The following is a 6000-nucleotide window of genomic DNA, read 5'->3' as shown; positions in this document are numbered from 1 at the left end:
CTCACTAGCACAGCTGACTCCCCTTCACCTATGTCTGGGAAATTCTCTTTGCTTTTCCATTATGTTGACTCCTTTGTTTACCAAATCTTTGTCTCCTTTATTCCTTCACTCTCTAAAATTTTGAACACATCCTCTGCCACCTTCCTGTAAGTGAACGACAGGGAAAATTTGGATAACTTACATGGTGAAAATGTCTATTCTATGTTCATCTCGATTGTTAAGTTTGGCTGAGTTTAGATTCCTAGGTTTGAAAAACTTTTTCCCTCAACGTGTGAAGATCTTGATCATTTTTTTCTCCTAACCTCCTACACTGCACTGAGAATTATAATGCCTCCTTGATTCTTCCATCTTTCTTTATAGCCTGTATTTTCCCTCTGGAGGTTTTGCATTCTCCCCTTTACACTTGATGATTTGAAATTTCACTCTAACTTCTAGGATGGGTACTTCACATCTGGGCAGTCACACTTTCTAGTTTTGATTCCCGCCCCCTTCTTCTTTCTTCTCTTACTGGAAAATATTTAGCCATAATTTTATGAGTAATGGTCCCTCTGTTTTCTCAATTTTCTACTTTGGGACTATGCTAGATAGGGGTTAGATCTTTTCACTTCATCCTATGTCTTCACACTATTCTTTTATTTTTTCCTCCAATCCTATCTCATTATGCTGTATTCTGGAAAATTTCTTTAGAACTATCATAAAGTTCACTGATTTTTTGGTTATATCCAATATGCTGCTGAGCACAACCAATGAATTTTTAATTTTAATTATCTTATGTATATATTTAAATCTATGGGTTACTTTTGTTTCTTATTTCTTATTTTGTTTCTTGTTTTCTGGTCTTTAACTCTTCAAATACATGTGCTTATTTTATATTTTGAATCAGATAATTCTAACATAAATTATATTTAGATATTTTAATCTGCTGTTTTTTTTCTACTGACTCTTGCTTCTGATGCCCTAATCCCAACTCTTTTTTGTAATTTTCTAAAATGTCACATCCTATTCATTGGACCCTGACTGTGAGATAAAAATTGAGCTTGTCATTAAAGTGGCTTTTATCTAGCTTACATCTCTGAATTCACATTGCTCATTGTTCCTGGACTCAAAATTTCCTTTGCATCCTTTCTTTCTTTCTTTTTTTTTAAGATTTTATTTATTTATTTGACAGACAGAGATCACAAGTAGGCAGAGAGGCAGGCAGGGAATGGGGTTGGTTGGGAAGCAGGTTCCCTGTTGAGCAGAAAGCTTGATGCAGAGCTTGATCCCAGGACCCTGAGATCATGACCTGAGCTGAAGACAAAGGCTTAACCCACTGAGTCACCCAGGCACCCCTCCTTTGATTTCTTATCAATGCAACAATGAATTAGGAAAAAAAAATAAAGTTTTCTGAAACTTTTTTGGTATTCTGCTCCAGGTACATTTCTTTAGCTTTCTAGTTCACCACATTGCCAGAAAGAGAAGTTGCAGTTCTAATTCTACTTCATTCTTCTCTTATATCGAACCAAGGATTAACTGGGGCAAACTGGCCAGATTCACCCTCCCACCTGTAACATCCACTAAAACATAAAGCTTAAAATTTATGAAGCAACAGTTTTTAAGACACAAGATGGCAAACAATGAAGTATGGTTGAGAAACTTGAAACAAAACAGGCTCACTCACAGTTTCTAGGCTGCACCGAAAAGAAAGGGGAGCCCAGGGGACCCTGGGTGGCTCAGTTGTTAACAGTGTTTCTTCGGCTTAGGTCATGATCCCAGGGTCCTGGAATCAAGTCCTGATTCGGGGTGGGGGGGGGGGTCCTTGCTCAGTGGGGTGTCTGCTTCTTTCTCTGTCTCTCCCCTCTCTGGTATTTGCTCTTTCTCTCAAATTAATAAATAAAATCTTTAAAAAATAAAGGGGTGGGTGGTGGGAGGTTGGCAGGCTGGGGAGATGGAGTGGTGGTAGGGCTCTTGCATAGGAGATGGTACCAAAGGGGAGAGGGCTGCACAGAAATGGAACTCTGCAGATAAAAAGTTTCCCTAGAGTGTCTAGAGGGCACTGGGCAGCACATATATGACAGGATACTACCTAAGGTTATATTAGCTTGCTGGGCTGCTGTCCCAATACCACAACCTGAGTGGCTTGAAAAACAGAAATTTATTTTCTCACAGGTCTGGAGGCTGGAGGTCCAAGATTAAGGTGTCATCAGGGTTAGTTTCCTCTGAGGCCTCCTTCCTTCTCTTGTCTTCTCCTGATCTCTCCTCATGGTCTTCCCTCTGTGCCTATCTGTGCTCTCATCTCCTATTTTCCTGTTACGTTGGATTAGAACCCACCTTAATGACTTCATTTTCACTTAGCTGCTACTTTAGAAGGCTTATCTCTAAATCCAATTGAATTCTGTGGCACTATAGATTAAGGCTTCAATATGTGAATTTTTGGGAGATTCAGCCTATAACCCTGCACCCTCTGCCCAACCCCCACCCCCAAATTCATGTTCTTCTTTCATACAGAATACATCCACTCCATCCCAACAGTCTCAAATGTCTTAACTAATTCCCATATATACTCTATATTCAAAATTTCATCTAAATATCATCTAAATCTGCTATGGGTGAAACTAAAGGTATGATTCATCCTGAGACAAAATTCCTCTCCAGCTGTGAATTTGTGCAACCAGAAAGTTAGCTGCTTCCCAAATACAATGGTGGGACAAGTATAAGATAGACATCTCAACTCTAAAAGAGAGAAATTAGAAAAACGAAAAGGATGATGGATTCCAAGCAAGTCTGAAATTTAGCAGAGAAAATTCCATAAGATTTTAAGGTTCAAGAAAAATCCTTTTGGTTCCATATCCCATCCTCTTTGTCCAACTCGTTAGTAGCTCTGCCTTGTAGAACCACCAACCCAAGTATTGTGGCCCCATTCCTTTGACTGTGGACAGTGACACTGACCTCTCAGGACTTGGCCTTCTGGTCCTTGATGAGATGACTATCTCTACCAACTTCTTAACCACCTTCAAGATTATTCTTCCCTTTTCTTTTTCTTTTTTTTTTTTTAATTTATGTTTTATTTATTTTCAGCATAACAGTATTCATTATTCTTTCACCACACCCAGTGCTCCATGCAATCTGTGCCCTTTATAATACCCACCACCTGGTACCCCAACCTCCCACCCCGCCGCCACTTCAAACCCCTCAGATTGTTTTTTAGAGTCCATAGACTCTCATGCTTCCAATTTCCCCCAATTCCCTTCTCCTAACTTCCCATGTCTTCCATGCTATTTGTTATGCTCCACAAATAAGTGAAACCTTATGATAATTGACTCTCTCTGCTTGACTTATTTCACTCAGCATAATCTCTTCCAGTCCCGTCCATGTTGCTAAAAAAGTTGGGTATTCATCCTTTCTGATGGAGTCATAATACTCCATAGTGTATATGGACCACATCTTCCTTATCCATTCATCCTTGGTTCTTTCCACAGTTTGGGCATCTTGGTTCTTTCCACAGTTTGGCAACCGTGGCCATTGCTGCTATTGGGGTACAGATGGCCCTTCTTTTCACGACATCTGTATCTTTGGGATAAATACACAGGAGTGCAATGGCAGGGTCATAGGGAAGTTCTATTTTTAATTTCCTGAGGAATCTCCACACTGTTCTCCAAAGAGGCTGCACCAACTTGCATTCCCACCAACAATGGAAGAGGGTTCCCCTTTCTCCACATCCCCTCCAACACATGTTGTTTCCTGTCTTGTTAATTTTGGCCATTCTAACTGGGGTAAGGTGATATCTAATGTGGTTTTAATTTGAATCTCCCTGAGGGCTGGTGATGATGAACATTTTTTCATGTGTCTGATAGCCATTTGTATGTCTTCATGGGAGAAGTGTCTGTTCATATCTTCTGCCCATTTTTTGATATGTTTGCCTATTTCTTGTGTGTTGAGTTTGAGGAGTTCATTATAGATCCTGAATATCAACCTTTTGTCTGTACTGTCATTTGCAAATATCTTCTCCCATTCCATGGGTTGCCTCTTTGTTTTTTGACTGTTTCCTTTGCTGTGCAGAGCTTTTGATTTTGATGAAGTCCCAAAAGTTTATTTTGGCTTTTGTTTCCTTTGCCTTTGGAGACATATCTTGAAAGAAGTTGCTGTGGCTGATATCGAAGAGATTACTGCCTATGTTCTCCTCTAAGATTCTGATGGATTCTTGTCTCACGTTGAGGTCTTTTATCCATTTTGAGTTTATCTTTGTGTACGGTGTAAGAGAATGGTCGAGTTTCATTCTTCCACATATAGCTGCCCAGTTTTCCCAGCACCATTTATTGAAGAGACTGTCTTTTTTCCACTGTATATTTTTTCCTGCTTTGTCGAAGATTATTTGCCCATAGAGTTGAGGGTCCATATCTGGGCTCTCTACTCTGTTCCACTGGTCTATGTGTCTGTTTTTATGCCAATACCATGCTGTCTTGGTGATCACAGCTTTGTAATAAAGCTTGAAATCAGGTAATGTGATGCCCCCAGTTTTATTTTTGTTTTTCAACATTTCCTTAGCGATTCGGGGTCTCTTCTGATTCCATACAAATTTTTGGATTATTTGCTCCAGGTCTTTGAAGAATACTGGTGGAATTTTGATCAGAATGGCATTAAAAGTATAGACTGCTTTAGGCAGTATAGACATTTTAACAATGTTTATTCTTCCAATCCAAGAGCATGGAATGGTCTTCCATCTTTTTGTGTCTTCTTCAATTTCTTTCATGAGTGTTCTGTAGTTCCTCAAGTACAGATCCTTTACCTCTTTGGTTAGGTTTATTCCCAGGTATCTTATGGTTCTTAGTGCTACGATTCTCTAATTTCCCTTTCTGTATTTTCATTGTTAGTATATAAGAAAGCCACTGATTTCTGTACATTGACTTTGTATCCTGCCACATTGCTGAATTGCTGTATGAGTTCTAGTAGTTTGGGGGTGGAGTCTTTTGGGTTTTCCATATAAAGAATCATGTCATCTGCGAAGAGAGAGTTTGACTTCTTCATTTCCAATTTAGATACCTTTATTCTTCCCTTTTCTATAACATGTTGCATCCAGGATAGCTCTACTGGTCCATCCTATAGAATCTCAGAAGTCCAATGGCCTGCCTTTCTTTCATCCCATCTCTGTCCCCTTCAGTGTTTCTGAAGGTAGAACCTATGGCTATTCCTGGCTTCTGCTGAGATGGCTGGTTGAATCCATAAGTCACGCTTTGGTAATCTTTTAGCAAGTTATTGTGTAGTCATGTTCTTAGTGTTCTCTCTGGAATATTCTTTCTTAGTTTTGCAATATGGATGGGCTTAGAATTTTCCAAATCTTCAAGTTCTGGTTCCCTTATGCTTAACAATTTCTTCTTCAATTTTTCTCTCTCTCTTCTTGCATTTTACTATAAGCAGCAAGGAGAAATCAGGTGCCTCCTACAACACTTTGTGTAACCAAATAACCAAATTCATTGCTTGCAAATTCTACCTTCCATAAAGTACTATGACACAGTTCAGCCAAGTACTACAACTATATAACAACAATCGCCTTTCATCTATTTTCCAATCCCATATTTGTCATTTCCCTCCGAGACCTCACCAGAACCACCTTTAACATTCAAACTTCTAACAACATCCTGTTGGTAATGAGATCTGTGTCCCTAATAGAAACTTTCTTCACAGCTCTCCTCTTCTTTCTTGGTCTTCACCAGAATATCTTTACCTGTCATATTTCTGCCAATAGTCTCTCGAAGGCAATCTGTGCCGCTTCTAACATGCATCTTAAGGCTTCCAACCTCTCCTCATTGTCTATTTCCAAAGCTTCTTACACATTTTAGGTTTTTGTTATAGCAGTGCCCCAATTCCTTGAATCAAAATCTATATTACTTTCCTTGAACCACAATAACATCATGGTTATTGTTTAAACAACAGAAATTTATTTCTTTGCAATTCTGGAGGCTTGGGGTACAAGATCTTTATGGGGACACGATTTGGCCCACAACACAAATCAAAGGGAAAATT

This window comes from Mustela erminea, chromosome 2 (assembly GCF_009829155.1).
Source record: "Mustela erminea isolate mMusErm1 chromosome 2, mMusErm1.Pri, whole genome shotgun sequence".
NCBI lineage: Eukaryota > Metazoa > Chordata > Mammalia > Carnivora > Mustelidae > Mustela > Mustela erminea.
This window is presented reverse-complemented; position numbering follows the sequence as displayed.